At 35.7% G+C, this 26,844-nt stretch overlaps 1 protein-coding gene and 1 long non-coding RNA gene across 7 annotated transcripts in view; both read left to right on the top strand.

Annotated features, from left to right (window-relative positions):
- DPYD (dihydropyrimidine dehydrogenase) overlaps positions 1-26,844 on the top strand; it is an 851,840-nt gene that overhangs the window by 473,232 nt on the left and 351,764 nt on the right. The gene's annotated exons all lie outside the window — the stretch shown is intronic.
- LOC116530051 lies at positions 323-26,718 on the top strand. Its single transcript, XR_004259806.1, has 3 exons — positions 323-3,201; positions 11,651-11,658; positions 26,706-26,718. It is a non-coding gene; the product is annotated as an uncharacterized LOC116530051 (long non-coding RNA).

The raw sequence follows: 26,844 nt of genomic DNA, 5'->3' as shown, positions 1-26,844 counted from the left end.
TTTATACATAGAAGATAGTAATCTTTAAGAAATCAGTTTTTCATAGTACATTCTCTTTCAGCTTTCTATAACTTTTTTTTTTTTTCTTTTTTTTGAGACGGAGTTTCACTCTTGTCTCCCCAGGCTGGGGTGGCGCAATCTCAGCTCACTGCAACCTCTGCCTCCCGGGTTGAAGTGATTCTCCTACCTCAGCCTCCTGAGTAGCTGGAACTACAGGCACATGCCACCATGCTCAGCTAATTTTGTGTTATTAGTAGAGATAGGCTTTCTCCATGTTGGCCAGGCTGGTCTTGAACCCTTGACCTCAGGTGACCCACCGGCTCCGGCCTCCCAAAGTGCTGGGATTACAGGTGTGAGCCACTGCACCCGGCCTTTTTAAACATTTTAAAACTAAAACGTTGACTTCTAGCAAAGTAAAATGTACACAAGATTAAACATTAAATAATGTCAAAAACATTTTGATGAAGTTCAGCAATTCCCTGCCTCATCTTTTCACATTCTTATTCCTTGATCTTGTAGTTCTTTACTATGTTTAGATTTGTAAATTCATGCTTCTGAAGAATATGACTACACATCATTTTTTCCAGTTTAACAGTCTATTGACTTCCTGTTATACATAACTATCATTAGTTTTTTTCTATATTTTACCTTATTTGTTACATGTGTATACGTTTTTCACACATAATTCCAAAGATTCTATCAGTTTCCATCTATCATCTGGAGAAAAGTCTTTACTATTCCCGAAGTGTACTTCATTTCTGAATACTCAAATTACTTTATGCCACTCTCCATGTGGCATATTTATTTTTTTCTCAGTTTGATCTTTTATCTTCCTAAATGCAGTCATCCAGAGGTTGTTCAGAAAAGGTGTATAGTAGGTATATTTTTAGTATCCTTATAGATTTAAAATTTCTAGAGTAAAAAAATTGTTTTTCTTAAAAAGTTTGAACACATTACGCCTTGCTTTTTAGCATTTAATGCTGCTGTGGAGAAATATATTTTTCAGGCAGAAAGAAATGGAAGAAAAACAGCAAGGTGCAAGTTCTATATCAGAGAAAAAAAGTTTCCCAGAAATTCTCAGATTATTTATCACTAACCAGATCTAAGTCAAATGGTCTCTCCCAGATGCAAGGGAATTTACAAAGGCAAGTTTTAAATTGGATACATTGCCCCCTAAATAATATCAGGATCCCATTAGAAATAACAAAAATAGGAATGGATATTGGATAGGCAATGAAAATATCTGTTGAATTTGGTTTCACCATAATTTATGTGACTAATACCTTATTATAAACATACCTCACAAAGATACCTTGTTTCATTGTGCTTTGCTTTGTTGCACTTCACATGTATTTTGCCTTTACAGATTGAAGATTTGTGGCAACCTTGCTTCTAGCAAGTCTATTGATGTCATTTTTTTAAACAGCATTTGCTCATTTTCTGTCTCTGTGCCACACTTTGATAATTCTTGCAATGTTTCAAACTTGTTTATTATTATTATATCTGTTATGGTCATCTGTTACACTGGTGATCTTTGATGTCATTGCAATTGCTCTGTAGCACTACAAACCATGCCCAAATAAGATAGGAAATTTAACCAATATATGTTGTGTGTCTTCTAGCTGCTCCACCAACCAGCTGTCCCGCTGTCTGTCTCCCTCTCCAAGGGCCTCCCTACCCCTGAGACATAGCAGTATCGAAGTTAGAACAATTAATAATCCAACAGTGTTCTCTAAGCATTCAAATGAGGGGAAGAGCAACCCATCTCACTTTAAATCAAAAGCTAGAAATGATTAAGCTTAGCGGAGATGGCATTTTGAAAACTGATATAGGCTGAAATCTAGGCCTCTTGCACCAAACAGCCAAGTTGTGAATACAAAGGAAATGTTCTTGGAGGAAATTAAAATTGCCACTCCTCTGAACACGTAAATGATAAGAAATCAAAACAGCCAGATTGCTGCTATAGAGAAAGTTTTAGTGGTCTGAATAGATCAAATCAGCACAACAGTGTCTTAAGTCAAAGCCTGATCCAGAGCAAGGCCTTAACTTACTCCAATTCTGTATAGGCTGAGAGGTAAGGAAGCTGTGGAAGAAAAGCTTGAAGCTAACAGAGGTTGGCTCATGAAATTTAAGGAACAAGGATATCTCCGTAACATAATAGTAGAAAGTGAAGCAGCAAGTGCTGATTAGAAGCTGCAGTAAGTTATCCCAGTACAGCTAAGATAATTGATGAAGGTGGCAACATTAGATAACAGATTTTCAATGTAGACAAAACAGCCTTATATTGGAAGAAGATGCCATCTAGGTCTTTTATAGCTAAAGAAGAGGAGTGACTGAGTGGCTTCAAAAGACATGGTGACTCTCGTGTTAGGGGCTAATTGCAGCTGATGATTCTAACTTGAAGCCGGTGCTCGTGTACCATTCTGAAAATCCTAGGGCCCTTAAGAGCTATGCTAAATCTACTCTGCCTATGCTCCGTAAGTGGAAGAATGAAGTTTGGATGACAGCACATCTATTTACAGCATGGTTTACTGAATATTTTAAGGCCAATGTTGAGACTTACTGACTGCTCTTTGGACAATGAACCTGGTCATTCAAGAGCTCTGATGGAGATGTACAAAGAGATTAACGTTTTGATGCCTGCTAACACATATTCATTCTACAGCCAATTGATCATGGAGTAATTTTGACTTCCAATTCTTATTATTTAAGAAATGCATTTCATAAGGCTGTAATTTCTAGTGGTTCTTCTAATGAATCTTAGAAAGTCAATTGAAAACATTTAGTGGTGAGTGGGAAGTATTCACCACTCTAGATATCATTTAGAGCATTCATGGAAGGAGGTCAGAATCTTGATATTAACAGGAGTTTCAAAGAAGCTAATTCCAATAATCATTGATGACTTTGAAATTAGGCCAATTAATAACCCTACAATGGCTTTTAAGTGTTCAAGTGAAACTAAGAGTTGCACATCTGTCCCTGAGTTCAAGTGAAGTTCAAGATTTCAGTGGAGGCAGTAACTACAGATGTGTTAGAAATAGCAAGAGAACTAGAAGTGAAGCCTAAAGATGTGACTTAATTCCTTGGATCTCATGATAAAACTTAGATGGATGAGGAATTGCTTCATATGGATGAGCAAAGAAAGTGGTTTATTGAGATGGAATCAACTCCTGGTGGAGAAGCTGTGAATGTTGTTGAAATGTTGACTCCAATTTTGAAGTTCCACTGTGGGTACAGTGCTATCCAAATAGCATTGCATGCTACACAGAAATCTTTTGTGAAATAAAGAGCCAATTAACGCAGCAAACTTCATTGTTGTCTTGTTTTCAGACATTGCCAGACACCCTAACCTTCAATAACATCTTGATCAATAAGCAGCCAGCAACATCAGGCCAGACCTTCCACCAGCAGAAAGGTTTTGACTCTCAGAAGGCTCAGATGATCAATAGCAGTTTATAGCACTAAAGAATGTTTAAATTAAGGAGTGTACATTTTTTAGAACTGGTACTACTACACATTTAATAGACTACAGCATAGTGAATATATTATATATACTGGGAAACAAAAAAATTGTGTGATTCTCTTTTTTGCAATATTCACTTGATTGTGATGGTCTGGAACTGAACCTGCAGTATCTCCAAGTGTGACTGTAGTTGACATTTAGGCTGTTTTTTTTTTTTTTTTTCATATATTTGTTGCAATAATGCTACTCATGGTATCTGTGTGCACATATCTTTATACGTTCTATGACTTATTTATGAAATAAATTCCTAGAAGTGGGATTATACTTCAAAAAGTACATTTTGTGGTATTTCCTATTGCCTATTCAAGTTTTCCAGTGTAAACTCCACTAACAGTTCACAAAGATTCTTATTTTCTTAAGCTGATACCAATGTATAGTTTTAACATTAAATTCTGATTTGACAAGTATAAAATTAGATCATTTTAATATTTTTATCTCTGATGACTAATGAGGTAAATACATTTTTCATTGCTTTTTTATATGAATTTCTATTTTGTGAACTGTTTATTCGTATTTTTTATCATTTTCTACTAAAGGGGTCATCTTTTTCTCATTGGTTTTGACATTTTATAATCACATATATATTTTACTCCTCCCAGCAGCAGTTATTTTTGGATTTTGATTGATAGTCAAACCCAGAACTTTAGCATTAATTTAGTTATCTTTCAAAAGGATCTGAGATGGGTCTGCACACCATGTGCAGTATTAGTAGAGTGGAAGTGATGTCATTCTGGCACAACTTTCAGTGTCCCCAAATGATTTTGCACCGTGGACTTCCATGAACACTAGGAAAGGGACTGATTGGTGTGGTCTGTCAGTTTAGGGAAACCATCAGCTCTGGGACCTATTTACTCTTTGTTACCTTGCTAGTCCGTGACTCCCCTGAGGGGTAGGAATCTAGTTTTCATTTTCTGATGCAGCTGTATCTCCTTAATTATAAATCACTTAATAACCAAACTCGACAATGTATAGGTATCCAGTAAGTAGAGTAACCTCAGCAGGACCCTGATTTGTCTTGGATCAAGTATTCAGTTTTTGAGTTATTGTTGCAAGGAAGATTAGGCCAAAGGCCGAGTCTTTACACACCTCTAAGGCTAGAGCAGGGGTCAGCAAACTAAGGTGCACAGGCTAAATTTGGCCACCTGCCTGGTTTTGTAAAGAAAGTATTATTGGAACATAGCCATACCCATTGGTTTATATTGTCTATGGTGGTTTTCATGTTACAATTGCCGAGTACATGTGACAGAGGCAAATCCACAAAGAGTAAAGTAATTGCTGAATGGCTCTTTAAAAATAAAATTTGCCTACCCCAGAGCTAGAGGAAAGGCCACAGCTCAGCTGTTAATCCTTTGCCCCCAATATGTCAAGAATATTAATCCATGCTAGCTATATTTTGAATTTTTATTTATTCTATTTTTTACTCATTAATTTGTTCCTTTACTTATTTATTAAGTCATATATTTATTCATTTATTGTCACAGTTTTTTATACTTAAAAAGTTTTCCAACATTTAAAGTTGAGGGATGTGCTAACATATGTTTTCTTCTACTTCTGTTTTGTTTGTTTATCTTTATGTTTTAATGTATCTAGAGTTTATTTTGACATATGGCAAATCATCATGATTTAACTTTGTTTTTCACTAAATCATTTATCAACTATTCTATGTCAATTGATGAATTATTCATATTTCCGCGTTAATTGAATATTATAGCCTAACTATGTATCAGATGCAAACATATGATGCCCACATACATTGCCGTGCTGTTTTGCTTCATTGGTCTTCCAGTTTCTTCTTATAACAGAACAATATTGTTTAAATTACTGATTTTTATTACACATACTAATACATTATTAACCTTTATTACATTTTAGTACATATTATTGACCTTTATTCTTCTGTTTACATTTTCTTAACTTTTCTAGCAACTTTATTTTTATAAATAAAAGTTGGAATTATTTTTTCATAATTCCAAAGTCAGTGATAGGAATTTATATTGGAATTGCATTTTGTTTATGAATTATAGAATTCTACATAAAAGTTAGAGCAAACATTTGTTATAACATATATCTCATTCAGATTAAATGAAATTAGGAAGAATATTCAAAATGCAAAAATTAAATGTCTATATGTGTTTTCTACAATATAAGCCACCACAAAGTTGTTCTTAAACAGGAATAACACATAGCTCCTGTGTTTATCATTTATTTTTTGTTTCTTTATTAATCTTAAACTGCTATAGAAAAACTGAACTTTAAGTTATTATTAAATGAATGAATGAATGAATAAATACATTCAAACCACCTAATATACAATTACTAGAAGTAATATTAATCTGGAAGTCTGTATTAAAGTCATTTAATATCTAAACTCTCTATTCAAAGAATTTTAAATATTTAAATATTATTAGAAACAGTCCCAAGAAATTTTAAATATGAAATATGTTTGACAGAACACTGTATCTAATTGTAAATATATCTTTGGTATGTTTTCATATGTTTAGTTAGAAATTCAGAGTATATATAACTGGGCTTATATTGGTGTTTACGTTTCATTGTGTTAATATTTACATTTACATTTTGAATACAAATTAGCTATATTTCTGGCTAAATAACATTATTCTTCATTAGAATATTTTATTGTAGACCTTGTGTCATTTTGATTACCTTACATCAGCATTTAACATCTCTATTAAATTCAGTAAATGATTTCATTCTCTTCTGACATATACCCAGAAATACAATTGCTGGATCATATAGTAGACTAATTTTTTGAGAAATTTTATGCTGTGTTTTCTTTTCTTTCCTTTTTTTTTTTTTTTTTTGAGACAAGGTCTCACTCTGTTGCCCAGGTGGGAGTGCAGTAGCACAATCATGGCTCACTACAGAATCAACTTTCCAGGCTCAAGTGATTCTCTCACCTCAGAATCCTGAGTAGCTGGGACTATAGGCATGTGCCACCGTGCCAAGCTAAGTTTTTTGTTTTTTATTTTTTATTTTTGTTTTTTATAGAGATGGGGCTTTGCCATGTTGTCCAGGCTGATCTTGAACTACTGGGCTTAAGCAATCTGCCCACCTTGGCCTCCCAAAATGTTAGGATTACAAGTATGAGCCACTGTGCCTGGCTCATACTGTTTTCAATAATGGCTATACCAGTGTATATTACTGCCAATAGTGTATGAAGATTCCCTTTTCTCCACACCTTCACCAATACTTGTTATCACTTGGCTTTTTGAGACTAGCCATCCAAATAGTTGTGGGGTGATAGCTCATCATGGTTTTGATTGCATTTCCCTGGTGATTGGAAATATTGGGCACCTCTTCATATACTTTTTGGCTCTTCATGCATCTTCTTTGGAACAATCTCTATTGGAGTCATTTGACCACTTTTAAAGAGATACCTCCAATCCCATGTTCACTGAAGCATTATTCACAATAGCAAAGATGGGAAAACAACCTCAGTGTACATTGATGAATGAATAAGAAAAGAAAATGCAGTATATTTACATACACATGGAATATTATTCCACCATAAAAGAAGGAAATCCTGACATTTGAGACAACATGGATGAACCTAGATGATATTATGCTAAGTGAAATAAGTCAGACAGACATAGAAAGACAAGTACTGTATTGTATGATATGACTTACTTGTGGAATTTTAAAAAGTTGAAGTCATAAAAGCAGAGAGTAAAAGGGTAGTTGCCAGGAGATGGGGGAAAGTGGGTTGGAAATTGGAAGATGTTGATTAAGGATACACCCTTTCAGTTTTAAGATTAATATGTTCTAGCGATCTAATATACAGGATGGTGACAATAGTTAATAATGGCATTTATTGTGTTCTTGAAATTTTCTAAGGGAGTAGATCATAAATATTCTCACCACAAAAAAAAAAAAAACCAAAGGCAACTATGTGAAGTGATGAATGTATCAATTAGGTTGATTATAGTAATAATTTCACAATGTTTTATATAGCAAATCATTACACTGCATATCTTAAATATATACAAGGTTTGCTTATTATCCCTCAATAAACTCACTATCACGGGAAAACTCAGTGAAAAATTCAGTAAATAATTAGAGGAATGTTTTATCTTATATTTTTCTCTCATTATGGTTATTTAGGTTAATATAATTTGAGAAAAGGTTATGGGCTTAAAACCAGATTCCCAAATCTTGTCCTTAAAAGATAGATGTTTACTAAAAATTTGTAGTCACACAAATACAAAGTATTGGTTGGAACTGGATTTACAGGCTTATTGGCCATCATCTGCTTACTCTATTCCACATCTTGCTGTCAGTTACTGCCCTGGCTAATATGCATGTAAGTTTTGTTTTGGTTGCACAACTGAAATCTTAGTGAAAAATATAAGAGGATGTCCCTCACATCCCAATGACGGTAAACCACCTTGCCTAAGGAAGAAAGTGTACTAAAAATTGGAACCATATATGGACTTTTTCTCAGGTTGTTGCTCCTGAACTTATCAAAAGTGTGTATAGGGGAGATGAAGGTGTGGCAGGGCCTGCAACCCAGTGGATGAAGGAGAGAAAAGGCAATTCTCAGAAAAGGAGTGCTGGGTGATGAATCCAGTAGGGGTCTACTATACTATCCTCAAACTCTTTAGTTAAGAGGAGCTCTACAGAAACTGGCAATTGCCTCTTTAAATAGCTTTGGATGTTGGAAAGTACAATTGAAATTCTTTTGAGTAGTTTCTAATTATTGTGCACATTATCCCATCTTAAGATGAATCAGAAAAATTTAAACTCCTTATATGAGTGTTCTGCAGATAAGTAATAATAGTTTTTTGGATGTCTGTTGTCTTTCTTATCCAAGCTAAATATGCTTGTTTCTTTTAACTGTGTCTCATATGACATGACTTTAAGTCTCTAAACCTTTCTTTTATTTACATTTTCCTCTTAAGGTGTTCTAATTTGCCCAAAACTGCAGGCACTATTTTGAGCATCTCTGAAAAAGAGTGGGACAGGACAGGTGTGGTGCCTCATGCCCACAATCCCAGCACTTTGGGAGGCTGAGGTGGGCAGATCATCTGAGCTCTGGAGTTTGAGACCAGCCTGGTAAAACCCTGTCCCTACTAAAAATACAAAACTTAGCTGAGCATGGTAGTGGGCTACTTGGCAGGCTATGGCAAGAGAATTGCTTGAACCCGGGAGGCTGAGTTTGCAGTGAGCCAAGATTGTGCCACTGGACTTCAGCCTGGGCAACAGAACAAAACTGTCTCCAAAAAAAAAAAAAAAAAAAAAGTGAGGGACGATCACATCCCATACTAATTTTTACTACCAGCATATTAATTAATTTTTCATATTGCCCTCATTTCTCTCTTGACTATGTTGAAATATAAGCTACATAGTGTTTTATTAAGATTTTCAGCTGATAAACTGTACTGTCTCTGTCTTGTAGTTGTGGGGTTGGAGTTTTAGACCCCAAATTGCATGTTAATTTGTTAAATTATGTCCATTGCTCTGGTCTGTCACATCTCTTTGGATCTTGATTCTGTATCCATGATACTTGGTCTCTCCCCTTCTTTGTTTTTGTTTTTTGGTTTGTTTGTTTGTTTGTTTGTTTTTACCTGTCCTGGGACCCTCATCTTTTTTTTTTATAATTTCCCTATTGACCCTTTTAAAACATATTGAAGATAGAGACAGTGCAATTTGCAACTTGGAGGGAAACATTTTTTATCTCATTAAAAACACTGGCATCAGTGAAGCAGGCATCTCAGGCTCTGTTCTTACATTACATTTTCAAAAAAGATGTATGGCCTAGACCTGTTCTGCATTGTAGCACTACAATCTCCAGCTCAAATCCTTTTCCTTTACCAGATCAAGCAGTGTGGAGAACAAATTCAGAAACCTTATAATCTTTTTGTAGGTCTAACTGTATCACTAACATGAGCAGCTTTAGCAAATTAGCATTTGGAAGCCCTCCTGAAGATCAAAGTTCTCTCAGTATCGTGATGAAATTATACTGCTTACAGCTATATACAACCCCTGAAACACCCAGCATCCATTCACCAAAGACAAAGTTAAGTATACATCAGTATTATATTGCACGTATTACATCCATAGGGAAGGTAAAAGGGTTAATGCATGGAAGAACATGAAATCATATAAACATTTGTATTGTGCCACACATTGTTTTAAGCGCTTTAAACATCCCTTATTTTACCTTATCCAAACTAAATACACTTATTTCTTTTACCTTATTTAATGGCTGTGACTATAAATTTTTGAGATGTTATCTCTGACTGTCTTCATTTTACTAATGAGGAAAGTAAATTGAAAAAGGCTGTTTACTTGTCTGGGTGGCACAGATAATAAAATAAAAGAATCTGTATGTGAAATAGGTAATTTGACTTCATTTGCTTTTAAACAATACACTATACCCCCGTCATATAAAAAAAGATTCTAAAAATGCAGGGGAAATGAAGTTTATGAGAATCAATATCTACTTGTATCTCTTAATCTGGTCCCTCAGTACGTTGGAGTACCTCTTAATTCCTCTCAATAACATCAGCATATTTAGTAAGTATGATCTCCTTATGTCTACATTCAAGCCTATTTAGCCATCCATTTGTTATCTGCAAAAACGATGAAATGACCTGGCTGAGGACTTTTTTATATTAGGAACACTTTTCCATGTGAATGCGTATTAATTTAAGTATTTTTTCCTAGCCCTTATCCTCCATCTTATCTAAGTAAGCAATCAGATATCTTGCTTGGCATAGTTCATATACCTGGAATCTTTCACATTTCTCTGTATATTAGATTTGTAGCCATTTCCAAAAAAAATAAGATTACTTCGAAATTACTTCCATTACAAAATTGATCCAAGACATCATAACCCAATTATAAGGTCATAATATGGTGTTATGGTTAGTATCTACATTCTAAGTTGTGAACCTTTAGCATAATTTAATTTTATCAGAGAAAAAGGAACTTATCAATATGCTAATGAATGAATTTCAACATACTCTTTTATATAGCTAAAATGAAACAGTGGTGCTTATACCTATTGCTTTATTTTTGCTACCATAAAAATCAGTAATAATTGAACTTTTTTTTTAAAGCAACTACAATCGAAAAGATTTCTGAGGAAATACTGTCATTTTATTTATCAGTTTGTTGTTTTGTTTGGTTGGTTGGTTGGTTGGTTTTTTTTGCAATTTTAGCTTCCCTTAGGGCTCTTTTAGCTAACAAGTTGGAATTCTAGAGGGCTGCAGTGTATATAAATCACTCATTCTTTAGCCTTTGGTAATCGGAGCCATGAGGTTTTATTATATTTAGGTTTATCAGATAAAAGCCTTCTGGAGATCTGTGATGTTTGTCTAACCCTCACCTAAATCTGAAAATAATTATATGTAGTGCTGTCAAACATTACAGATATTAGCACTGTATTTTATTCCTAATGAGCTTGATATATTAAAAGACTGTTCATTTATAAAATTTTTGCAGAAACAATTCCTGCTGATAAACATTTGTGGTGACTAACTACAGAGGGTCATTAGGATCATCGAGCCAACTCTGATAATTTTGGAGTTTCCTGAAAACTTGTCAAAAGTGCAGTCATGTTTTAAAAAGTGTTGTGAACTCTTTCAAGAAACAATTTTTCTATTGGAATCAGTTATTATGCATTGGCTAGCTGCTAATTTCTTACTGCTACTTATTATAAATAAGTTCAAGACTTATGCCCTCCTAACCTTAAGAAACTGAATCATTCATCCTTCATCCTTAAAACTTAGACAGAAAATCAAAATGGTGTTTCAACTTAACCTCTGCAGTCATCTTTGGTCTTCCTCTTTAATCCGTTCCCTCATTCTTAGGACAAGGGGTCTGCACATGATAGGTGACGGGTCAAATCCAGCCTTCCACCTGTTTCTGAACAGGCTGTGAGTTAAGAATGATTTTTACATTTGTAAATTGTCTTAGTCCATTTGGGCTGCTATAGCAAAATATCATAGATGGGTTCGCTTCTAAACAACAGAAATTTATTTCTCATAGCTCTGGAGGTTGGCAAGTCTAAAATTAAGGCTCTAGCAGATTTGGTGTCTGGTGAGAACACACTTTCTGGTTCATAGTTGATGCCCTCTACCTGTGTCTTCACATGATGGAAAGGACAACAGGTCTCACTGGGATCTCTTCTATAAAGGCACTAGTCCCATCCATAAGGACCCCACCCCATGACCTAATTACCTCCAAAATGTCCACCTTCCAAAACTATCACATTGGTAATTAAGTTTTAAAATATAAATTTTGAAGGGAAAAAAACATTCAGACCATAGTATAAATGGCTGGAAAAAATTATAAGATTTGTTACATTGGAAAATAATGTGAAATTAATATAAGTAGCAGTAAGAAAACAACAGCTGATTAATACATATGAAAGTCAAATTTTAGTGTTCATAAATAATTTTTTATTGGAACTCAGACACATCACTCATTAATCTTGTCTATGACTACCGTCCTGTGGCAATGGCAAAGCTGAATAGTTGTGGCAGAGATTATAGTGCCTGTAAACTCTATCTGACTCTTTACCATAGGAGTTTATCAACTCCTGCTCTGGGCAATCTTTCCATGTCAGGGCAGATTTTTATGAGGTTGCACCAAACTAAATAGCTTCTTTTCTAGATCTGTTCTGTTCTTTTGCACTCCAGAAATATCTTGTTCAATGCCCAGTTTGGGTTCAGATATCCCTAAAGCATTGGGATATGACAAGAAAGTATGAAAGTATTTATATTATTTTTCTCTTTTGTTCTGATTTCTATTTTTATAAATGTTCTATTGGAGATGCAGGTCAAAAGTTTGCTTTTGTTGACGGAGTACATGATCAAATAATTTTAGAGACCATTGACCTAGGTGAATACATCAGAGGTCTGTTCGCCTGGCTCAGCAAGGACAAACACTGACATCCCGATAGCAGCAAGAGAAAGTGAGGCATTTACTGCAGGGCACCAAGTAAGGAAGATCAGGCAACTCACACTTAAACATTCTAACCTCCCTGATGGCTTACAGATGAGGATTTTTAAAAGCACGGATATATTTCAGGAAAGCAGAAGTTACAGGCAACATTGTAACTCAATACATCGAAGTTTAACATTGGTTTTGGCCTAAAAAGGCAGCATATCTTGAAGCAGGGGCCTTGCAGTTCAGAGATAGATTCAGATATTTTCTGATTTGCAATCAGTTAAGGAAGAGAAGCTTTGTTTAAAAAATTGTGGTCAGCAAAATGAATGTTAGCTCTGGCTCTTGGGTTTGACTTTCTCTAAGCACCTCAGAAAGAAATGTAGAACAAAGAAATTTGGTCAAAGTTCAGCCCTTAATTCTCCCTTTTCTGAGGTCAGCTTGCAGGCAGATCCATTTGGTGAAGGTACAGGATTCTGAAAAAGAACTTAGAGACATATTTTATCTTTAGCTTCTATGGGGGAACCAAACATTCTGTGATTCTTCCTTGGCTATTGTTTTAAGCTACTATTACCTTCTTGCTTATCAATTTGCTTTTTTACTTCTCACGGCTAGCTAGGTACCTAGAATTTTTCTTGAAGGATCTCAAGGTTTTCCTTTATCTCCATGCTTGGGTCCCCACCCTCCACCCTCACCGCAGGCCCCTAAAGGGGGTTCTTTCTCTATCTAAATAATCTGTTAGGATATTTATGGGTAATATATGAAAAAACAACTTTTAGCATCCAACAGGTTTGTGAGATAATGGATTATAGAAAATTATGCAGGTAGGTTTAGTATGGGAAGTCTGAAGGCCTTTAATATGCTGAGGCGCCTTGTGAATCCTCAGAAGGAGATCTCTTTGGTGTTTCCCCAAAATAGTTTGTTCATGTAACTTCCCATTTAGCCCCAAATATCTCAAAGAACATTTTTGAAAACGGTTCTCTCATTTCATAAGATGTTTCAGAATGTTAAATTTTATTGCATGTATAAAAGCACAAATGATAATTATAGAGTACTATAAAAATATCAGCTATCATTTGGAGATGCTTTTATCAATCCTGACACCCAGACAGGCATCAAAGTGACTGACTTGATTGTTACTTAAAATGTATTTGTTGTCATTGTTATTGTTGCTACTTAATTAATTTTGAATATATACTTGAAGTCAGACTGTGGTTACAGCCCAAAGGAAAACCGCCACCATGATGATGTTCCTTATAACCATCTAATGATTCGCAAAGCTATTTAAGCAAGCTAGTGATAGGGGTTCAATGAATATTATAACCAAAGTAATAGGAAGATTTTGATTGTAAAACCTTCAGCAGGAATCAATTTATTTTTAGGTCAACCAATAAGAACATTTTATGGATATGTCCAGATTTTCCATTTCCCAACATTTTTTTTGTTGTTCTTATAATTTTGATTGCACTGTAAACCAAAGTGTATCTGATACATGTCTCAATCAATTTATGTATTTATTTAGAAACAGGTGCTCTTTGTGTCACCCAGGCTGGAGTTCAGTGGTGCAGTCATAGCTCACTGCAGCCTCTTCGTCCCAGGCTCAAGCCATCCTGCCACCTCAGGCTTCAGAGTAGCTGGGACTAGTCATGCTCCACCATGCTCAGATAATTTTTGTAGAGTCAAGGTTTCCCCATGTTCCCCAGGCTGCTCTAGAACTCTTGAGCTCAATCAGTTTACAAGTTTATTTTGCTGAGGTTTAGAGCATGTCCATGACACAGCCTCAGTAGGTCTTGATGACTTGTGCCCAAGGTAATCGAGTTGCAGTTTGGTTTTACACATGTATTAGTCCATTTTTACACTGCTGATAAAGACATGTGAAACCAGGCAATTTACAAAAGAAAGAGGTTTAATGGACTTACCAATTCCACACAGCTTGAAAGGCCTCACAATCATAGCAGAAGGCAAGGAGGAGCAAGTCATGTCTTACTTAAATATGACAGTAGGTAAAGAAAGAGAGAGCTTGTGCAGGGGATCTCATTTTTATAAAACCATCAAATCTCAGGAGACTTATTCACTATCATGAGAACAGCACAGGAAAGACTACCCCCATGATTCAGTTACCTCCCACCAGGTCCCTCTCACAACACATGAGAATTCAAGACAAGATTTGGGTGGAAACACAGCCAAACCATAGCATTCCTCCCCGACCCCTCCCAAATCTCATGTCCTCACATTTCAAAACCAATTATATCTTCCCAACAGTCCCCAGAGTCTTAACTCATTTCATCATTAACTCAAAAGTCCACAATCCAAAGTCTCACCTAAGACAAGGCAAGTCCCTTCCACCTATGAACCTATAAAACCAAAAGCAAGTTAGTTGCTTCCTAGATACAATGCGGGTAGAGGCATTGGGTAAACACAGCCATTCCAAATAGAAGAAATTGGCCAAAACAAAGGGACTATGGGCTCCAAGCAAGTCCAAAATCCAGTAGGCCAGTCAAATCTTAAAAAGTTCCAAAATGATCTCCTTCGACCTGGATGTCTCACATCCAGGTCACACTGATGCCAGAGGTGGGCTTTCATGTCCTTCAGCAGCTCCACCACTGTGGCTTTGCATGGTATAGCCCTCCTCCTGGCTGCTTTCATGGTCTGGTGTTGAGAGTCTCCAGCTTTTCCAGGTACATGGTGCAAGCTGTTGGTGGATCTACTATTCTGGGGTCTGAAGGATGGTGGTCTTCTAATAGCTCCACTAGGCAGTGCCCCAGTAGGGACTCTGTGTGAGGGCTCTGACCCCACATTTCCCTTCTGTACTGCCCTAGTGGAGGTTCTCCATGAAAGTCCTACTCCTGTAGAAAACTTTTGCCTGCCCTGGGCATTTCCATACATCCTCTGAAACCCTGGCAAAGTTTTCCAAACTTCTATTCTTGATTTCTGTGCACCTGCGGGCTCAACATCTGTGGAAACTGCCAAGGTTTGAGGCCTCCACTCTCTGAAGCAATAGCCTGAGCTGTATCTCAGCCCCTTTTAGTCACAGCTGGAGTGGCTGGGACACAGGGCACCAAGTCGCTAGACTGCACACAGCAAAGGGACCCTTGATGCAGCCCACAAAATCATTTTTTCCTCCTAAACCTCCAGGCCTGTGATAGAAAAGGCTGCCACAAATGCCTCTGATATGCCCTGGAGACATTTCCTAGTTGTCTTGGGGATTAGCATTTGGCTCCTCATTACTTATGCAAGTTTCTGTAGCTGGCTTGAATTTCTACTCAGAAACTAGGATTTCTTTTTTCTATTGCATTGGCAGGTTTTAAATTTTCTTTTATTTTTGAGACAGAGTCTTGCTCTGTTGCCCAGGGTGGAGTGCAGTGGCATGATCTCAGCTCACTGCAACCTCTGCCTCCCAGGTGCAAGTGATTCTTCTGCCTCAGCCTCCCAAGTGACTTGGATTACAGGTGCCTGCCAACATGACTGGCTAATTTATGTATGTTTAGTAAAGACAGGGTTTCACCATGTTGGCCAGGCTGGTCTTAAACTCCTGACCTCAAGTGATCTGCCCAGTTTAGCCTCCCAAAGTGCTGGGATTACGGGCATAAGCCACAGTGCCCAGATACATTGCAAATTTTCTAAGCTTTTATGCTCTGTTTTTCTTTTAAAACTGAATGTCTTTAACAGCACCCAAGTCACATCTTGAATGCTTTGCTGCTTAGACATTTCTTCTACCAGGTACCCTAAATCGTCACTCTCAAGTTCAAAGTTCCACAGATCTATAAGGCAGGGGCAAAATGCTGCCAGTCTCTTCACTAAAACAACAAAAGTCACCTTTGCTGTAGTTCCCAGTAAGTTCCTTATTTCCATCTGAGATCACCTCAGCCTGAATTTCATTGCCATATCATTATCAGCATTTTTGTCAAAACTATTCAACAAGTCAGTAGGGAGTTCCAAACTTTCCCACATTTTCCTGTCATTTTCTGAGCTCTCCAAACTATTCCAACCTCTGCCTGCTATCCAATTCAACAGTCATTTCCACATTTAGATATCTTTTCACCATCTCCCTACTCTACTGGTACCAATTTACTGTATTAGTTCATTTCATGCTGCTAATAAACACACACCCAAGACTGGGCAATTTACAAAATAAAGAGGTTTAATGGACTTACAGTTCCACATGGCTGGGGAGGCCTCACAATCATAGCAGAAGGCAAAGAGGAGCAAGTCACATCTTACATGGATGGCAGCAGGCAAAGAGAGAGAGCTTGTGCAGGGAAACTCTTCTTCATAAAACCATCAGATCTCCTAGGACTTATGCACTATCACAAGAACATCATCAGAAAGACTTGCCCCATGATTCAGTTACATCCCACTGGGACCCTCCCACAACATGTGAGAATTCAAGATGAGATTTGGGTGGAATCACAACAAAATTATATCAACACATTTTATGGAAATATAAGACATCAATCAGTATGTATAACATGTACATTGGTTTGGTCCAGAAAGGCAGGACAGCTTGAAGTTCGGGAGGTTTCCAAGTCATTGATTTAGATAATTTTCAATTGGCAGTTGGTTGAAAGAGTTTATATAAAGACTTGGAATCAATGAAGGGAGTTTCTGGGTTAAGATAAGGGGTTATAGAGACCAGTGTTCATATTACGCGGATGAAGCCTCCAGGTAGCAGGCTACAGAGAGAACAGATTGTATGTTTCTTATCAGACTTTAAAAGGTGTCAGACTCTTAGTTAATTCTCTCCTAGATCAGGAAAAAGACCTGGAAAATGAAGGGGATTCTCTACAGAAGGTAGACTTTCCCCACAAGAGACAGCTTTGCAGGACCATTTCAAAATATGTTAAAGAAATATAGTTTAGGGTAAAATACTTCAATTTGTTTCAGAGCCTGTCATGTGATGCTATACTAGAGTAGGGCTGGAATTTGATGTGTTATTGCACAAAAGGTTTGTTTCATCAGTCTTAAGATGTCTATTTTAATGTTTAATATGGGCAGTTATGCCTGAATTTCAAAGAAGGAGGGTATAATGAGGCAAGACCAACCCCACCTTCCCATCATGGCCTGAACTAGTTTTTTAGGTTAACTTTGGAATGCCCTTGACTGAGAGGAAGAGGTCCATTCATATGGTTGGGGGGCTTAGAATTTTATTTTTAGTTTATAATGCCTTTTACAGGAATAGAAGATACTCTGAAGTAATTTGTTAAGTAATTTAAATGATGAAATTCTACATATCATACTGTCTTCTGAAGGATTAATTGAGAAGTGTATTATCTCAGAATTGTGGGTTTGAACTAACTAAGAAATCCATTTGCTTTCAGTTCTCTCTTCCATAAATTAAATGTATTCATTTTTTTTTCTTTAGTAATGCCTGAAAAGTCATCCTGATAATTAGAGTACTATTATGAATAACACATTGTGAAATCCAGAATTCTCAGGGTTTCTGTGTTTGCTTGGCTAAATATTTTTGTTTGGTTTTGATTTTAATTTATCAAACCTTTCCCTGTGAGGACCATATGGATCATCTTTCTGGTATAGTATGATTGTCTCCTATTAAACTAAAAAGAAAAAACAAACTCAAAAAATTAAGAGGACACAGACAGGAAGTTTTTCAAATGTCCTTCAGTTTACTTGTTTGCAGTTCCTCAAAAGAGACTGGTGCAAATCAGTTCGGAGTTTAGAATAGCTTTGAAAGCATATATTGTTCCAAGGCTAATTTTAACCTTGTGATAAAGATTGCTTTTTGTATTCAGTTGAATGTGAGATCCAGTAATTGTTTGTCAAGGCTAAGTGCTGTAGGACATAATACATTTTTTAAATGGTGTTTTGTAATTATAATACAAGCATTTTTATGGCCTAATATATGAAAGAATGCTATTGAGTAGAATGATGAGAAAACAATCTTCAAATTTTATTCTTTTAATTATTGTATCTCATAGCTGCTTAAGTTATATTTAGGGTAGGTTGACTTTGTGTGTATGCTCAAATGAATGATTTTTCTTTAGCAGAATAATAATAGATTCTTGGCAGAAACAACTTTTCTTCTCATTTTTTTCTAGTCGGTAGGACGTTGGTGAGGAGGGTTCCCTGTTATCTTCATATTTGCACCGGCTTTTTTTTTCTGATTAATCAGTTTGTTTTACATTTTTTTACTATAAAAATTACATACCTACAAAAAGTGTAGAGTTTAAGATATAATAAAAATGATTACCTTTTTCTCATTTCACAGGATAAGAGAACATAAGATATTCCTGTACCTTTGATTCTATGTATGCCTCCTCAATTATATTCCTTGCTCTTCCCTCGAAAGGTGACCATTTTGGATTTTATGATAATCATTTTCTTGCTTTTGCATATGTTTTTCGCTTAACGTATTTCTAAACAGTGTACTACTTAGTTTTGTTTATTTTTTTGCTTCAGATAAACATAATCATACGTTTATATTTTTATGCAGCTTTTTTCGTGTTATTGTTCAATATTTTGTTTTTTCACATCAATCCTAGTTGCAGAATTAGTGTTAGTTCATTAATTTTCTCTACCATTTACTATTTGCTCACCATTCCATTTGTTGGAAGTTTCTTTATTTTTCTTTACCCTTGAGTTATAAGTATACAAGGTATGCAATTCTCAGTTAACATTTCTTATTCATATAAAATATTCTACTCTCTTCTGGCTTTCATTGGTACTGCCATGAAGTGAGCTGTCAATCTGCTTTTTATTTTTGTGAGTAGTCTTCTTCCCTCTGGTTATTTTTTAATTCTTCTCTTTCTTATTGGTGCTTTATATACTACAAAGTGTCTAGATATCAATTCTTTTAAAAACTTATTTTCCTCAGTTTGTTGGTGTCTGGAATCTGAGAATTGGTGTCCTTCATCAATTCTATTAAAGCTCTGACAGTATCTTTGGAAATAGTGTCTCTCCCAGTTTTCTCCACTTGCTTTTTGTGAACTGCAATTTGATTTTTCCTTAACCTGATTAATCTATTCTCCATGTCTTTTAACCTCTTGATCATGTTTTGCATCATATTTGTGTGTTCAGGTAACTTTCCTAGCTCTATCATCATATCATCTCCAAACTGTTAGGTTTTAATTTTCCGTATTTTTGTTTTTATCTCTGGAAATTCTATTTGGTCATATGTTATATCTTCGTGATAAACTTTGAGTTTCTCATTATTTATACATTCAAGTCTCTCTTGTATTTTTAAGCATATTAAAATTTTTATATTCTACATCTGATAATCCTGTTATATACAAAAGATGTCATAGGCTCCTACTTATGATACGGTTGTCTTCTCTTGTGGGCTTACATTCCTTGTATATGTATTTATGGGAATTTTTAAATATTTGAGGTAAAGTAAGTTCAAGAGAGAGAGTCTGAGATTACTTTTGCTAGTTATCTAAGGACACCATGACTAGGAACCACTTTTAAACCAAATTTTTAACCTCTCAGTTTAAATTTTTTGGCTCACACAGGTTTAAATTCTTAGAAGAGACTTATTTATGTCATTGATTGCTAAGCCTAAAATTGACACATGCCCCACCATTGCTTTCTAGTTATTTTCTAGTGAGAGTGTCACTTTTTCTTCGTACAATATTTATGTGGAGATTTCTACCCTGCCGAACAACATGCTCAGTCCCAGACATTGTCTGCTGTCTCAGGTGTTTGTGATTCAGTTTCTAGGCCACCAAGGATGGGCAGAAACCTTGAGGGTAAACACCAGCCTATAGCTAGTTTGCCCTTGTGAATCTCTGCTGTGTGCTTATTTCTGATCTCTCAGAAATTTCCTGATTTTGATACCAGTACTGCTATGCATCTTTTTAAAAAATATATCCTGTCTAGTAGGTTTATATATGTTATATTGCAAGGGATTTCTCTCAATATCTTAACTATGTTGTAGAAATGGAAAACTCCTCTCTGACTCTTTTAGACAATCCTTTAGATAGTAGTGAGTTCATTTGTACTCACCTGTAGAATAGAGCAAGAGATTTACACAAGTTTTCTTAAAAGTAAAGATTTTTTAAAATATTTATCATTTCCAAAGAAAATTCTCCTTTAATACTTAAAGATAATTAATAATTATTAAAACTGACTCATGCTTATACCTTCACAGCTGCTACTCTGGGCCTTAAAAGATTTCTTCAAAGTGTATCATGTGATCATCTTATAAGCAGGCCAGCAGAAATTTCTAAGTTAATTACAGTTTGGCAGAGTGTATCCAAAACCTCTTATCTGAACAGTGAACCCAATAATTTAATCAGTCTGTCTGTTGATTAATCACGTTCTAATCCATCTGATATCAACACTAAAAAAGCCCTTCATCTGTTTCTTGTAAAACTTATCTCTGTGAATGCACAGCTGCTGTGAGCTATTGGTATTAATAACTTGAATAGGAGACAGAACACAATGGATTCTCAAAGCCTGCAGAAAAAGTTTGAACTCCTTAAAACAGTCATTCAAGACTCTGCAGTCCGACCCAACTCTGTGTAATCCTCCCATCCTCATTTCCAGTTTATTTCCCAGTTTTAGTCATGAACTAGTTAAAGCCAGTCATCTGAACTTTCATAACTTTGTTTTGACTGTTTCTGAAGCTAATTGAGTTGATGAATGAATAAACATTTATTTATCAAATACCACCTGCCAGTCATGTGCTATATTGCTTCATTTAATATCCTACATCTTCTCTGTGATAGAGTGATGGTTATCCGGATCGGCAGATGAGAAGGTCAAAACACAAAACAAACCACTTTTAGTTTCTATTTTCCAAAACTATAAGCTCCTTGGAAAAGGGCAAGATGAAAAACAAAAGGCTACATGATTATGTGAGCCAGTATTTTTATCAGTCAGACATAAATAAAATTCAGAAAATTAATCTCCATATTTCTGCTGTATAAGATACCACATCCTTTATATATGTTACACACGATCCAAGAGGTAAGGAACATTTGGTGTCGAGTTAGCACCAGAGAATATGTGAGTAAAACTCCTTCCCTGACATATAGCAGACATTCAGTCTAGTCAGTTTTCATTCATTACTCCCCTCTTTTAAGCCTAATCAGGGCGTACATTTTTCCTTATTCATTCTAGAACAATGTACTCTTCTTTCTTCTTCCTTTCCTATTTCTTCCACTGTCTTCCCTTCCTACATAGAATATCTATCCATTCAGTCAGTTCAGCCTAGGCCAAGGCTGAGATTAAGTACACACCATGCCATTTTGCATTGACAGCCTTCAACACACTAACACATGATAATGGGAGATTCCCAATGTAGTCTAAAATTGGAGAACGTCAAAGGGTTCTAGAATTTTGATCTTGCAAGATTTTGGGCCACAGGAATAGGAAATGGATTATCCTGTTTGATTCAAGACTATGGAGAGGTTTTATTTCACTAAATGATAATTATTTTGCCCGTTTTACCACCACTTTCCTAATAATAATTTATCAGTGTCTGTATATTTTCTTCTGAAGTTTCTAAGGTGAATTTAAATCTACTGGTCCTGACGTTGCAGATTCCTTTGTTACTAGTTGTCCAGCTCTCAATTACCCCCTCATTGTTTTCCTGAGCATCTGTGTGAATCCTAATTAATTTTATCCTGCCAGACATAGTTCATTAAACAAGGGATAACTAACTAATGCAGCTTAAGCCCATTAGGGCCTCTGTCACCAGGGGTTAAAATCTGGCCTAAGAGATTACAAGTTTGGAAGAGTGTCTTTTGCTATGACTTGTAAACTTGGGACCTGTCGGAGAGCTATAGTCGCTGTATTCTATTATATGAACTGAGACAGAGGAAGGCCTCTGTAGAGAGAGAGAAAAATGAGGACATAAGCCAACAGAAACACAGAGGAGAAACAGAATCTTTCCTAGCTGAGGTATAGTTGCATTTTTGCATGTGTGTTTTGTGAAATACTCATTCTCCTTAAGATAAAGGAAACACATCCCACTTTTTAAAAAGTTAGCTTATTCAAGTTGATCTGTTTTTTCTTGCAACTGAAATCAGTTCTAATTACTATTATGTATATCAAATGTTAAGAGGTCACTGACATCATTATTATACATATCATATAAGTATACTGAGTTCTAGTCTCATCTCTAATGCTTACTAGATATGCAACCACGATGCGTAGGTTGCAATAATTCCAAAACAGTGATATATGTGATAGATTTGTGCTACACATATCTAAAATACTATTTTTTTTCTGCAGTGTGAATGCTACAACTTCTGTGATAATTTATCTTTTATGTCTAGGATAATAGTGTGATTTTGCTTATTGTGTTTTCCATGTAGATAGGTCTGAAGTTCCTGATGACAAAAGGGCAAATTCTGTCACTAATTCAGATATTGAGCACTGTCTTTGTATAAGATACTATAAGAGAAAAAATGATTTATTGAGAACAAATGTTCATCTTGCCCACTCTGCCCATCCAAGAAAACCAAGTAGAGATTATTCTGACCATTATAAAGTTTATTTGGGGGAGGAATCAAATATTAATATACTTAGCTCATGAAGAAAATAAAATGTTAGCGAGTTATTTCATAGTAGCCCAATTGCTCTAGAAACTGGGCCACTCTTCAACTTCTATTACATTTTTGGCTATTCCCAGGGTAGCAGTATGTTAGTTATAATGATGGAATCCTACTCTGTAACAAGATATTTGTTGTTGCAGTTGTTTGCAGAGTGACTTTCCCCTTTTATGGAATAATGCATAAATTGTACTTATCTCAGTAGGATTTTATCAGGAAAGTGATATATTTTAGGAGATAATTTGTCATGAGGTACATTTAATTTTTGAACTCCTACTTTATAAAACCAAATAATTAAACTATTTTCGACAAAATATTTACAGCAAAATCTTGGAAGTTAAACAAACAAAACAAATGTTTCTTAGATATCAGTTACAGGTTTTCAGGTAAACTGATAAAACTTTCTCAATAGCTCATAGCAGTATACGCTGTACTACCACATAGCTCATTGAACAGATTTCTCATTCGGCCACACTTCTGCAGTTTAAGAGTAAAGCATCTTCATAATTATATATCACTAGTACTTTCAGAAAGCCCTCCTTGCTCTACCATTCCCAAATTCTCCTCCAGCATCTACCTACTCCAAGAGATAACATCTATGTTGAATTATTTCTTGTTATCATCTTACTTATATTTATAGTTCTGTCATATTAGTATGTTTCACTAAACAATATATTGCTTGTGTTGTGTGTCATATTCTACATATTTTTCTAGAACTTGCCCTTTTCATTTGACAACATGTTTATAAAATTCATCCATTGTGTAGTTATGATTCACTCTGCAAATTTTATTTCTTATTTTCATCCAACTTTGTTTGACCCCATTCTTTTTCTAGTCTCTTACCCAGACATTTCTGCAAAGTTTTCTTTTTCTGTTCATTGTCGCCATTGTGACTGATTTAATTCAGTGGTAACCATGGAAACATCATAAGTTTTTAGAATAAGAGAGGTCAAGTAAATGAACCTAAACAAATATGATCAGTTGGTTTACCATTTAAATCTCTTTTCTGATAGAGAAAAATCATTACCATCACTTCAAATGTTAAAAGGTCACTAATACTTGATGTTATAATGGTAGTTATAATATCACATAAAGCAGAGATAGTACCTAACACTTCCTTTTCTATAAACATCTGTTTTTAAAAATCTGAATATAGTTAATGCACTGAAGATTAGAACTATGGCAGTTTATCTTTTTTATTATAGTGAATGAACTCTTATATACTCTAAATATTCTTGAATATGTTTATTTTGTTATATTAACTCCCTTAAGCAATGCTAATAAGACTTAGCTATTAAATATTAAAGCAAAGTATTCTCTTATGAAATCATGCTCAACTTCTAGTCTTCCCAGGTCAAAAGCTTTAGTAAGTTATTGTCCAATTATTAAACTCTAACTCTAGTTATGTAACCAAGGATAATTGGTTATATCCATGTTTTCATTCATCTTTCACTTAATTTAAAAATTCTAAGAAGTCTCAAGTCAGTGGAGAAAGTTTTTGGCAAAACAATAGCAAACATGACTGAATTTGGGAAAGAAAACCTAGAATAATATTTGTATTACTGACTTACTACTGGATGAATATATTGGAATTTTGCCACTGTAGCTGAATTTGGAAAATGTTGAATTTCTATGATGTTAACAAATGACTTACAGACAGTTAACAAGGTCTACAACAGTAGGCATCTGTAATTTGAGAAGTTATAAAGGGTTTTTTATCTTTACTTGAATTAAGGAATGATAAAATTGATGTTTTTAAATAAACATTCTCTATTAAAAATCAACACAAAGCAGTAAGCATTCTCTATCATGAAGTAGATAAATTTCCCTTTGATTTGGTTTGTACTTTATATTCATTATCTTGATTAAGGAGATCATTGATATATTTACATTTAACACATCGTAGAAGAGAAAAATAAAACAGCTCCAACATTAGTCAGAAACTTAACTCGTAATACACTCGTAATACAAAGAAAAAAATTCTTAAAGATAGAATTGTAGCTTTTGAGGTATCACTGAGCGGGGGAAATGCTTAAGAAAGAAGCATTTCCTTGACAGTTCTCCAATTAAATATTGTCAGCTTATTGATCCTTTTGGGTAATGTGAGATGCTGGTCTCATGGTTATTAGTAGGGTTACTGTAAATAGCACATAGCTTAGAATTTGTGAACCATGAGGTTTGCCCTTATGAGTTATAGGTGAAATTTCCATTCCGTGTCTTTTATATTCTATGATATTTTAAAAATTTCCATGTATACCGTTAAGATGTGTTCTTAGCCTACAGGAGAAACATAAAAGACAACTGTAGTTGGACAGGCTCCTTAACTAGGAAATAGCCTAGGCGGTCATGGACCAGTTTAGGTATTCACATCCACATGAACCAAAAAAGCCTGGGAGTTGGACTGCATCTGAATGGGGCCATTCTATTTAAATCCTAGAGATCAGCCATACCCGGCAGTTAAGAACCAGCAATCAGAAAGGTCTTAGAAGCTGCAGTGTGATGACGTTCAAGCATGCTTTCTGTAAAGGAGTCTTCACAGTATGCTGCCTTGAGAAGGCTTATAGCAGTGGGTGATTTGTATCACAACACTTGGTTCAGGGATCTAGCCATGGTAAGGGGTGTACTGAGTTGTAGACAAAGGGATCCCTGATGGATCAGAAGAAGCAAGTAAGAACCCCAATTCTAGATAAATGGACTAGCAGGAAAAGATCTAAGCATAGTAATAAATCCTGAACTTTGAATAAAAGCCTGTTTTTGCTATAAAGACATACCTGAGACTCAGAAATTTTTAAAGAAAATAAATTTAATTGGCTCATGGTTCTGCACAGGCTTTACAGGAAGCAAAGCAGCATCTGCTATTGTGGAGGTCTTAGGAAGCTTCCAATCAAGGCAGAAGGTAGAGGGAGAGCAGTCACATCATATGACAAAGCAGGTGCAAGAGAAAGAGGGGAGAGGTGCTACACAGTTTTAAAGGGCCAAATCTCCTAAGAACTCACTATCATGAGGACAGTACCGAGAGAATGATGTATAAGAAATTCTCCCCATGATGCAATCAGTCACCTCCACCAGGCCCCACCTCCAACACTGAGGATTACATTTCAACATGAGATTTGGGTGGGGTACACATCCAAACTATTTCATAGCCCAAACCCCCTGCTCTGTTCAACAGCAGAAGGTGGCCAGCAATAAATGCCTTTGGTTCCCGTACTTCAGGACAAGACTCATTCTAGTGCCTATGGTTTTAGTCTAGACTCATTTAAGAAACAATGCTTAAGCACCATAAAGGCCAGGCTGGAAGCTGTGTGTATGATAGTAAACAAGATATAGTTTCTTTCCTTACAAGTCTTACGCTGTAGTGGAAGGTACAGTCAGGAATACAGACAATCACAATAAATGGCAGTAAGAATGCCAATTGGGAAAGGTATATATATTGTTATAGTGGCATGAATCAGAGCATGTTACTAAGACTCAGTGGAGCTGGAGAGAAAAGAAAGATTTCTCAAAGGAACTGAAATCTAAGTGAAGATCTGGAGAACAGGCAGGAGTAGGGATGCTGCTAACATAAGTCTGTTTTGTTGACTAGGCCTGAAGAACCTGCTTTGTCATCAAAACCAGAGGCCTCATTATTTACCCACCTATACAGTACCAGGGCACTTGACTTGGCAAACTAAATACAGACTTCACTCCTCCTTGTCCAAGAGATCCCGTGTAGAGAACAACTTGTGGCCTAGGCTGGACTTATTTAGGTGAAGAGTATTTAGAATAGAGAGTAAAGCAGAGGAAAGGAGGATCTCAAGGCTTAAAGAGTATGTCTGTTGAAAATCGGAACATAGAAGAAAACCAGCCTCATTTGAGTGAAACATTTCAAGAATTGTCTTCTCAGACCATGAA

Source organism: Sapajus apella, unplaced genomic scaffold (assembly GCF_009761245.1).
Source record: "Sapajus apella isolate SASKATOON/1434 unplaced genomic scaffold, GSC_monkey_1.0 scaffold64, whole genome shotgun sequence".
Lineage (NCBI taxonomy): Eukaryota > Metazoa > Chordata > Mammalia > Primates > Cebidae > Sapajus > Sapajus apella.
Note: the sequence above shows the minus strand (reverse complement) of the source record. Positions and strands in the feature narration are given on the sequence as shown.